This window comes from Filicampus tigris, chromosome 4 (assembly GCF_054856515.1).
Source record: "Filicampus tigris isolate MCC_2025a chromosome 4, RoL_Ftig_1.0, whole genome shotgun sequence".
Classification (NCBI taxonomy): Eukaryota; Metazoa; Chordata; class Actinopteri; order Syngnathiformes; family Syngnathidae; genus Filicampus; species Filicampus tigris.
Window position 1 is genome coordinate 18,527,501 of NC_141220.1, and position 11,299 is coordinate 18,538,799.

The 11,299-nt window shown below is 43.0% G+C and overlaps 1 long non-coding RNA gene across 1 annotated transcript in view; it reads left to right on the plus strand.

The window, feature by feature from the left end:
- LOC147148773 (uncharacterized) overlaps positions 1 to 9,795 on the plus strand; it is a 43,602-nt gene extending 33,807 nt beyond the window's left edge. Inside the window, exon 3 of the long non-coding RNA XR_015086572.1 lies at positions 9,745 to 9,795. This is a non-coding gene — a long non-coding RNA (uncharacterized LOC147148773). The remainder of the gene's footprint in view (positions 1 to 9,744) is intronic.
- Positions 9,796 to 11,299: the final 1,504 nt, after the last annotated feature.

An 11,299-nucleotide genomic window follows, 5' to 3' on the forward strand; every position in this document is an offset into this window, starting at 1 on the left:
CTGCAGGTCTTTGGATGTTCTTCTATGTTCTTTTGTGACCACCTGGATAAGTCTGCATCACACTCTTGGAGTAATCTCCGTTGGTCGACCACTCCCGGCAAGGTTTGAAACTGTCCCAGTTTTCTCCATTTATGGATAATGGCTCTGACAGTGGTTCGCTGGAGCAGCAGCGCCTTGGCAATGGCTTGGTAACCTTTTCCAGATTGATAGATTTCAATCACTTTTTTCTCATTTCTTCTGGAGTTTATTTGGATCATGCTTTTGATTTTGGTATTTTGTAGCCTACTTCACTTTGTCTAACAGATTCTATTTAGTTGATTTCTTGACTAAACAAAGGTGGTTGCAATCAGGTTTGGGTGTTGGCTGTGAAATTGGACTCAGCTGTCCCCAAAGTGCGGTTAGTCACAGTTGGTTTGAGATTTAACAAGGGGGGGGGGGCAATTACGTTTTCACACAGGGTCAGATAGGTTTGTATTTTTCCCCAGCTTGGTAAAAAAAATCATCATTTAGAAATTGCATCTTATATATGCTTGGGTTTGATTTTTGTAATGTCTGAATATTTTGTTTCTCTTTCTGTAATGCTTGTAATGTTTTATGTAAAGCACTTTGAATTGCCTTGTACATAAAATGTGCTACACAAATAAACTTGCCTTGCCTTGGGTTGTCTCAGGGTAATAAAATTGGTTTGAAATGGAATCTTTGCAAGTGATAAATATGCAGAAAAACACAGAAGTAAAGGCAAATACAGTCGGGGGCAAATAGTTTTTCACAGCACTAAAACAACTACATGTTACTAGTGAGGCAAACCTGAACAGTAGTTGACATTTCCATACTACTAGCACTACTAGTGAAGTTCTATATGTAAGTAGTAGTAGTAGAATTTTATAACATTAGTAATTTGCCCAAGCTGTGTAAAAAAAAAAAAAAAAAATTGTGAACTCAAAATTCAACAAAATATTTGAAGTTTTGCTAATGTAAAAATTGGCATTACCGCATTTTCAACTACGAAATAAAATATTAAACAATTAATTGTCTCTGGTATTGTCCCCCAACTTAAACATATAAGTAAAATCAACTCAACAAATTGTTTTGGGGCTAACAACTAGCTAGCTTTGTTGTGCTAACTGACATTGTTGTCATAAATTTAAATAATGTATATTTTTTAAGTTGCTCCAACTTAAATGACTGTTTTAGCCCCCAAAAATGCAAGTTGTGTTTTTTAAAGTGTAGTGCGCGCCTTAGTTGTTCTACTAGTTTACTACTACATTACTAAAATGTCTTACACTATTGAAATTGAAAGGCAAGTGGAAAAAAACATTTCGAGTAAGACAATGGGTTTACTAGTACGCCCAGGTCATTCGACTAGTGTGTACTAGTCATCCTACAAGTGTACAGAATTGTCTAACTAATTACATGTCACTAGTAGCATATTGAATAAACGCTCTAACGGCTTTCTGTAGTTTCACGCAAGCCAGCCAATGTCAACATGTGCACATCACAGTGTTGTGGTGCAAACGAAACAAGGAAGTGGAAGCCAGTGCAGTTTCAACCTTCAAAAAAAAAAAACGAGAAGTGGGAAGAAAGTATATGAGGTGATGTTCACTTGCACAAAGAGCTGCTGTCGAAAGGTCAAGTCGCGTGTGAGCGTGTGTGCGTGTGTGGTAAGGCATCAGCTCTGCTTGGCAACAAAGCAAATGTATGACAGATGCATCCTTCTCTTCTGTTTCCTGCCCTCACCTTGACTTCATTGTGTAATTGAACACAGCAGCGTGGCAGACATGGCCGCACATGTCCGCTTGCAACAACTTGATTGCATGAAATGATAATCAAGCACTTTCTACAAAACATGACAACGGCAGTCGATGCTCGCCGGCTACGTGATGTTTACGCCGGCCTCGCCCTCCAAATTGACACAAGAGGAAGCCGCGACCACCCACGGAGACTCCAGTATGAGGCGCAAAGCGGGGCCTCTTGAACCAGATAAATCTCTACTTTCATGAACCACATGAGAAGGGTCTACATCTGCACAACATTTCAGACTATGTTTGGACACGGTGCAGCTTGCAATTCCGACCCCGGAGACCTGGGAGGAGGTGGAAATTAGGGATGTGGGTGTGCGCGTGATGGAAAGTCATGCGGAAACCGCAGCGGGATGAGTGATGAGTGGAGGCGGGTTTACGTCCACGAGAAGAACACCTGCCGGTACCCTTTTCCCGCAAGATCTTTAATTGGAAAACTCCTCGTCATGTATACTGGGAGTGAATCATCCGTTTGACACACTCAGATTGTTACTTCCACCCCGAGGTCTTGAATTTGGCTGCCTGTGATCGATGACAAACGCAGTGGAACCCAAACATATCCCATTCCAGGTTGTTGCTCCAACTCCAGCCATCCATTTTTGATAGTCCCGTGCTCAGCCTATCTCAGGGTGAGAGGCGGGGTTATACTCTGGACTGGTATGGAACAGAGCACCCCACCCTGGTCCTATCTTTTGAGCCCCAGCCCGGAAAATCTTCACACAATCAGACAACAGAGAGGAATGAAACAATTTAACTCTTTATTGAAGAGGAAGTCAATTCCAAAAATGTCTTCACAATAACATTCGGCCCACCCCCGCAACCCCCTTGTAGTCTAAACAAGGTAGCGGGTCTTAAAATATGAACAATTGAGAGCTTTTCAAAATGAATAAAAAAGTAATCAAAATGTAGCCAATTACTTTTAGACAGTAATTGTAATAGTTAATGCTACTATTAATTGCCAAGAGGTATATTTGAGTGACTGTATGCTAGTAGATTGTAATCCAAGAAACAATGCAAAACAGATTATCTCCAATGTATGATAATAATGATCCAGGAAGTCATTTTACAGGAGAGAATAACCCAGAATGCTATTAGCAAGAAATATGTATACCACTACCAAATTTGCCAATATGAGGTAGATTAAGTAGCGCATTTTTGAGCTATAATTATGATGCTATATCATATACTGTAGGTGCACCTGCGCAAACTAATGACAATTATTGTAATTTATTACGCAATTTACAGTAATAGTAGTCTTCTTTTTTGCAGCGTAACAAAAAATATATGCCCGTGACTATTGTTACATTGTTTGTCTACGTGTGTTGCTTCATCGTGTCATTCCTTAAAGCGTTATACCACCACCACATAGATGCTAACTGTTAGCCTGTCTATGGTGTTTCCAATTACGTGTTAGCATCAAGCTAGTGCACATAAAGGCAAAGGTATGATGTTGTTTTTAATACATAGTGTCATTTTCTTTGTTTTATATTTAGTTCGACAGGAAACTTGACTGGGAGTGGCTAAACAGCTTGAAGCCTCTTCTTTGAAGATTTGTTCACCTAAGTTTGTAAATTTAGTTCAAGGCAACCATGCAAGGCTAATACGCACATTTTAGATAGCGCCATAGAGGATACTAATGTTTAGTTTTGATGACTTCCTGCATGTTATTTATGCTTCCATGCCTGTTTGTTCCCATTTACAATTTTATTCTGATGAAAAACCAAATTACAATTGCTCTGCTTTAGCGGAGATTCGTGCTCTGCTGACTGCCGTTTCAGTTTGCTCCGTTTTCTGCGTGATTTTGATTTATAACTGCAAGTCAGGCGGCGTCGAACTAAAAATAACAAAGGAGCAGGAGCAGCGCTCGTGTTTCTCTGATTGTATTGATTTCTTCGAGCTAGGCCCAGCGTTTGCGTGGCTCGGGGCGTATTTTATCGAGAGCAGTAAAATAACAAAGGAGATGGGCTGGAATTTCTCCATGTATACCAATCAGAATTTATAAATTGCTCCATTACCTTTATTTCCCTGGTTACTCTGGGAACATTAGCAATTATTCTCTCATGGGCCTGGCTCATAAAACTAATAATCTGGTGATTTAGTGCCTCGTGGCACAGTGCGAGCCGGCCTAGCCAACTCCAATCCATTCATCTTATCACCTATTAGTTTTATTTTGGTGGGACAAATTGCTTACCCGGAAAATAGGTCAGTATGTGTCTTCTATTAGAAACCGCTAACAATGTACCGGTAAGCGTGCACATGTGTTTGGAAAAGTGACACTGCCTGATTACCATTCAATCTGCATAGTGGGAGGTTACTTCAATTATCTTTCTTGGGCTGCGTGACACATTGCAAATAGCCGAGGTTGTGTACGCCGTTCCGAGCGAGTTGCCTCCGCGCGTTTGTGTGCCGCCTCCGCGAGCGTGCCGCCAAGTGAAGTCAAAGTTGCTTTCTTGTGGTGCCGCGTGATCATGGAGATGGATGTCAGGGCCCTGGAGCTGAGAGGGCTTCTGTTGCCGCATGATGGATCCATCCTACTGTCCCATTAGCGGCTCCCCTGGGAGCCAAAGCGCTGGAATCTGGGGAGACAGACCCAGATTAGCTCATAAATCACCGCCCTGGGGACCCGGGCAAAACAGTGACATCATCACTCTGAGACGCTCTGTGCTGTGATCTGGCTGACGCTGCGGTCCCGCTCAGCTGATGCGAGTTGACAGCAGACTGTGCCGCAAATCACTCCCGCCAAAACTGTCAGGACGCCTCAACGTCTTTATCACGTTTGTTTGTCATCTGTGTGACTTAATCTGCTTTTAATGCAATAGTGGGGGTGATGCTTCCAAGTTGGAGCACTGCGTACGGAGGTTGTTAGAGTTAACTAAAAACTAACAAACTAAAACTAACAAAATAACTCAGATTGAAAATATATTTTTCGTAAAAAAAAAAAAAAAATGAAAATGCTTTTTAAAACAAGCGACACTAATTGAACCTGTCATCATATGAAAACTAACTCTAATTATAGCAAAAATGTCCTTGGTGCAGTTTTTTTCTGCCAAAAATAAAAAGAACAAATACATTTAGCAGGCAACACAAAGTAGAGCCACTTTATTTTCTTTAGCGGGCCACATAAAGTGCTGCAGCGGGCCGGATCTGGCCGCCGGGTCTCGACACCTGGGCTGTAATGGATTCAATCCAATTTGCTTTATTTCCTATGGGGCAGATTTTTTTCGTCCATCCATTTTCTGTACAGTTTATCCTTCGCAGGGTCACGGGTGAGCTGGCGCTGTCTTTGGGCAAGACACACTAACACCTATGGACAATTGAGAATCTGAAATCATGCATGTTTTTTTTTTTTTTTAATGTGGGCAGTACAGAACAGGAGCTTGGATTCGACCTCAGCACTTGGAGGCGGATGTGCTAACCATTCAGCCGACGGAAGTTGATCGTGTTTGAGCAAATTAGAAGTCTTCCAAATTAGACTGTCCTGGAGTCCATACATCATATGGACAAAAGTATTGCAAAATAGCACAATTAATCACGTAGAGTTGTGGCTCTCGTTCCTGAAAGTGTCCATTTTCATTTTAGCGAGACATTTTGGCCGATGGCCTTGACCACAATTCCATCAAATAAATGCTACGCGCCAAACATCCTCTGACCTCACAAACACTCATTTGGATGAATGGACAAAATTCCGATGGACACACTCCAAAGCCCTTACCAAATGTATGCTGAATACAGTTTCAGCATTATATTTTCTTCCATGTTCACTTCCTGTAAATGTACAGTAATAGGCAGGTGTTCCAATCACTTCGACCATAAGCCGTACTTGCGTGTACACGCTCTCTACTTACAAAGGCTGCTGTGTTCCTGCTGCTACTCGGTGGTAAGTGGCTGTCTGTGAGGCCCAGTGTGTAGTCGGGTCTGTAATAAGGACCGCGGAGGCCGCCCTCCTTTCCTCCCCTCCCACATCCACACACTCACAGCTCTGTGGTCACACAGCTGGCCCTGTCTAGCCAACCACTCCAACCTCACCACTTCCCCTCACTGGGTGGGATGACAGGCGCACAGAGAAGTGAAACGAGGGGGTTGGCCGCCCCCTCCCACCTCCATGTACATACAGTAAACACATGGAGAAAGGAGAAGTGTGTTTTTATGTTTCCTCGCATTAAAAAAAACAAACAAAAAAAAAACAACCTCACACTGTCTCATTCAGTCTGCGGATCAGGAAGGTCACACCCGCCTCACGCACACGCAGCTCAACGCGAGCCATGGAGACGTTTATGCAAAGTGATCGATGCTGTCCACGGTTATCACTGTCACCGTGCGCAGCGTGGAGCTGACACTGCAAACAAACGCTGTGGGGGGTGCTGAGCAATTTGGACTGCATGGAAGATGGCAGTTATAATTCGCCTTCCTTTAGGGACTCACACGGCGTAGGGAGAAGGGCTTGAATTATTTGTCACATGAGGGTAGTCATCCAGGTCCCCCCCCACCCCCAGACCCTGTGGCTGGACTCTGTCCCCGGGAGGCTCTGCTGATGTAATCCGCCCAACTCAAACTTGCATTTCCACGGATGAGATAAGAGGCCCCACGGCCGACTGATCTGCTGCTATCAGGGAGCCGGCCAACTTTCCTGCGTTCCTCGTGTGTCCTGTTGTTGAGTCACAGCGCGGCACATTTAGGTGCTGACATCACACGGCCGCAGCGGCCCGAAGACGGACGAATCGTAAAACTAATTGATGGCTGTCGCAAGTTAACTACAGAGCAAATTTCCACGGTCTCCGGTGCTGTTGTGGTATTGGAGAAAAGGGAGGTGCTATTTTAAACGGCTCGTAGCATTTTTTTTTGTTGCACGATGCTGTTTTAAACCAAGTCACCTGGTTCACGCTCACAAGCGCGGGCCAATATTTAAAACCTGAATTCTAATATGTGTTCAGTGGAATTGTATTACTTTATTCCAAAGAGTCTATTCTCTTTATAATGTATTGTTTTACATGGCTGCACTGCTTTCGGTACAGGGATGTGGATGTTAGATTTTTTTTTTTTTGTCCAATTTGATTTGATCGGGGACTGCTTCTTTTTACGGATCAGATTTCAAATTCACCCGGCCTTGGATGACATCGGCATTGTTCACTCCTGTGATTGGTTGGTCAGAGCAACGCTGGTTGCAGCCGAGTTCGACTAGCGAAACACATTTAGTGATCTGCATGCATTAATACTTTTAATAATCAGCATCTCTGAGTGTGATGTGTTTCATTGTATTCATGTTTTATGTTTTTAAACTAGATAAATATTCATTCTGAACTGCTGCATGCTGTTGTATTGTATATATATTAGGGCGATTCTGGCGGCGCGTTTCTATTGGAGTCAATGTAGCTCGCGCGGTTGCTGCGACGCGGCACGAATGATACTTTTGGAGCGGTGGGACGTCGTCGCGTATTAAACAAATCAACTTTTTGGCCATTTCGTCTCGGCAGCCAATCAGCATCCTGTTTACTCGGCGCCTTTTTTTTTTTTTTTTTAACAGTTTTTACGTAGTATGCCCGATGCTGGTTGGCTGCCACAAGGCAAAGTTGACGACATCCCACCGCTCCAAAAGCATCATTCATACCACGCCCGCCCGCCGGAACTCCAATTGAAACGAGCCGCCAGAAATGCTCCCACCGCAGTTGGTGTGAACGTAGCTGCCTCGCCTCCGCAGCGAGCAGAGGGGCAGGGACACAACACGGCTGTAGGCTGCAAAACTGAGCTGCGGGTGATCGGATGTTTTGATCGGCAATAAAAGGCTTTGATTGAATATTCCAACCACGTCATTTTTCACGAAAATCGGCCGATCATGATCGGTGCCCGATCAATTGGAGCATCCCTAATGTGTATATATATATATATATATATATATATATACACTGGCCTCCCTCCCTAATTGACTAACTAACTATATATATATATATATATATATATATATATATATATATATTAGTTAGTTAGTTACAATTCCACCAGCCATTTATGCCAGTGAAACTTGGAAAATGACGCCCAGTATCATCCAACAATGGTGCCTGAAAAAAATGCTGAAAATCACCAACCATGATAGGATTACCAATAAAGGGATGCTGATCAAAAGTGAAGCTATCTGGACAGTTTCCGCTCATATCAGAGTACCGAAATCTCTCTGTGTCAATGATACGGCTCCCAGTGGGTGCTAAACGGAAGAAGGGAAGACCAAAGGAGACCTAGCGCGCAACCTTGAAATGGGACACTTTTACTTCACTTTTAAGAGGCTGCAGCTGACAGTGCAAATTGTCCAAAAAGTGTTGGCCAGCAGCCACCCGGGTCATAGAAGGACTCAATTCCTGTTTTGAGATGTTCCAATTTGTTGAAAACTATTTGTGTGATACTGGCTAGAGGGATTTTCCAGTGGTGCTCAGCCAGTTGAATGCTCTGCGTTGTCCGGTGGTTAAGCATGGGAAACATGAGGAAAGGTAACGTGGTCATTATGAGGGAAATGATGTGCAGATTTCTGAAGGATCTTTGGCTCGCTTGCCTGAGGAGCCATTATAACGATGCGGAGGCCGCCATAGTCATCGCACGCAACCGCAGTACCTCTGCATGAGGCAACGTCCACAAAAACGCGCTCGCCTCAGCCAAGGGGCCGGCTCCAAGGCTCCGGGTTAAGCGGCTTGCCGACCCGAAAGCGCGGGGTCAGTGCGGAGGAAAAAAAACATCACACAAGAACCACAATTGCAGCCCTCAAACATGAAAAGTCTCTTTTTATTTTTGACAGGCTGGCCATGTTTAATGGCTGCTTGTGTGTGCTGCGTAAACAAACAGTGAGGCCCCGGCCTGCACGGGCGGCCAACAGCAGCGGCTTCAGTGGCCGGCTGGATTATAGGCTAGCGCGGAGCCGCGGTTAAAATGGCACTCGCTTGCACTCGGCCGCAGTCGGTGCATTCAGCAAGCGCTCTCCCGCCTTTTAACAGCTCCGTGGTGACTTAACATTTCCAGATGTCAGAGCTTAAACCGCACTCTCGGCTCACTTAGGTGTCAGATATTTCCTGCCTGATACATACTGTTGACTTTGCCCTCTCGCACATGATGGACTAGTTCATAAATCTAAACACACAGTGTTTTCCCGAAGACATGGATATATTGGTTTGATTTACGTTGTCGAAAAGCAGCCTCTGTGTCTAGTAAGGCCACCTCTACGAGGATTTATATCGTTATTTCATGAATATTTAACCCTTTCTTCTCTTCTTCTTACACACGCACACTTTGCAGTTCACCAGGGAAATCTGCATGAGATCCAAGACAAGAATTTGATCGAAAATCTACATAGGTACTAATTAGGGCCGTTATGGATTTTTAAAAATCTTATTCCAATATTTAATCTGACGATTAATATAAAAAGTTTAATGAATAAAATAACTTTTTGGGGTCTATAACACAACAATAAAGGTATGAATTACAAGCAGAACTTTTGACTGTTTTATAATACTTTGTGCTATAACTTTACAACAAAGATTAAAATAGGCCGATTTTTTTTTTTTTTTTTTTGGGTTGGATGGTTCTTTGAAAGTCATTGTAGTTGTCTCATGTTGTAATGTGTTATGTGTAAAAAAATAAAATAAAATAAAATAGGCCGATTTTTGCAGATTTTAAAAGAGTTAATATCGGTCAATTTATCGGTCAGGCCCGTGTACTAAAGCTCAAATATGATTGACAGTAATTCATTAACAACATTGAGTAACCTTGGTCGTATCTGTTGCATTGATGAGGAGCCACAAACCTGATGAAAGTCAGATTTTACGTCACAAAATTTATCCTGCTTGTCTAAAAAGATATTTCAAAATATTTGATTTTTTTTTTTTTTTTTTTGGGGAAATCAACCCATATATATTTCGAATAGAATAGAATACCGAAGTTGGTGACCCCTGCTCTAAATTGTCCATAGGTGTGGAATGGGGGTGTGGATTGGTGTTTGTCTGCATATTCCCAGCGACTCCAGTCCCAGGCCTGGGAATGGCTCAAGATGACCTGTGACCCTCATGATGTCAAGTGCTATGCAAAATGAATGAATGGGTAAAAATATAAACAGCTCTCGGTATGATGCAGTACCTGTGCAGCGCTACTCCACTGCAAACTACAACCACCTTACTGATCGTACTGTCATACTACATTTTCATGCAGACTGGTAAAAAAAAAAATGAGAGGATTGCATCAAAAAGGCGTCCAGCGTAAAAACTGTGCCAATCAAATCATGCCTATAACTAATACGCATGAATGAATTGTCATTATTGAATAAGATGCAGTAACGCTCTATAATACTCTGAAAAACTGTCGCAGATTCCGTCTTTCCAATTGCTTGAACCAATTCACGTGTAATTAACAATGAAGACCCTCTGACTTTATGACACGCGGCAATAGTTTGTGTCGGATAATTTCATTTCAAATTGTTTCATCCCCTGTTACATCTCAAATCATCTCCTTGCCGTCTGGCGAAAACTCTCATATACCTCGGCTAAATCCTGCACCATATCGTGAGCCTACAACAAAATGCAGGCGTCGTAGCGGCGGTAGAACAGTGACAGGAGATAGTGGCAATCGAGGCAGAAATGTGATAAACCCTTCTATTGGAGCTCATTCGCTTGCGTACCTAAAGTTGCGACCAGTGACGGTATTAGAATCATTCCGAGCTTATTAGCGCGTGTGTGCAGCTGAGTTGCTGTTTTATTGAGCAGCCTGCGTCGTCCAGCTAATGGCAGTGAGTTTAATTGGTACCAGCAGAACCCTCGCCTGACTGTAACTTACTTAGCCGCTGTCAGCGGGTCAAGCTACGCTGCACATAAACACATCTCATTAGTCCTCCGTCCTGTCCTTTGTCTCCCGCTCCAGCATCCCGCGTACAATTTATCTCCATTTATTTGAATTTCACACATAATGAGATTCTTCCAGTTAGGATGGATCGGAGAGAGGCTGTTACGCCATTAGTCACCCTCGCTGGAAGTCTCCAATAAATATAGACGCTCACCGGGATCCTATCCAAATTCACACACTTCATAAAAATGAGGATATTGCGAATGTTTGGTTTTTTTTTTTTTTGATTCCACTCATCCAATTTCTATAGCGCTTGCCCCGATTAGGGTCGCGGGTGAGCTGGGGTCTATCCTAGCTGACTTTGGGCAATTGCGGGGCAGACAGTAAATAATATTTTAACCGTGAAAAACCATGAGTAACTGACATGTTCAAATGATTGCCTATAGTAGTCTTTTAACTGTGAATATACCACAAACTATTTTCCCCCAAAGACTTACAACACACTCATACAGATGATTTGATCAAAATAAATACACCAAAAGTTCACATGCACATGGAAAAAAGACTCTCTGTATCTTTCGCTGACCACCCAGGCTAAACTTGGCTCCTCCCCGACAAGCAAAGATGGTTGTCTCTCAGCCGATATCTATCATTTTAACATATTTCCTTGACACCAATCACTTTTTTTAAGT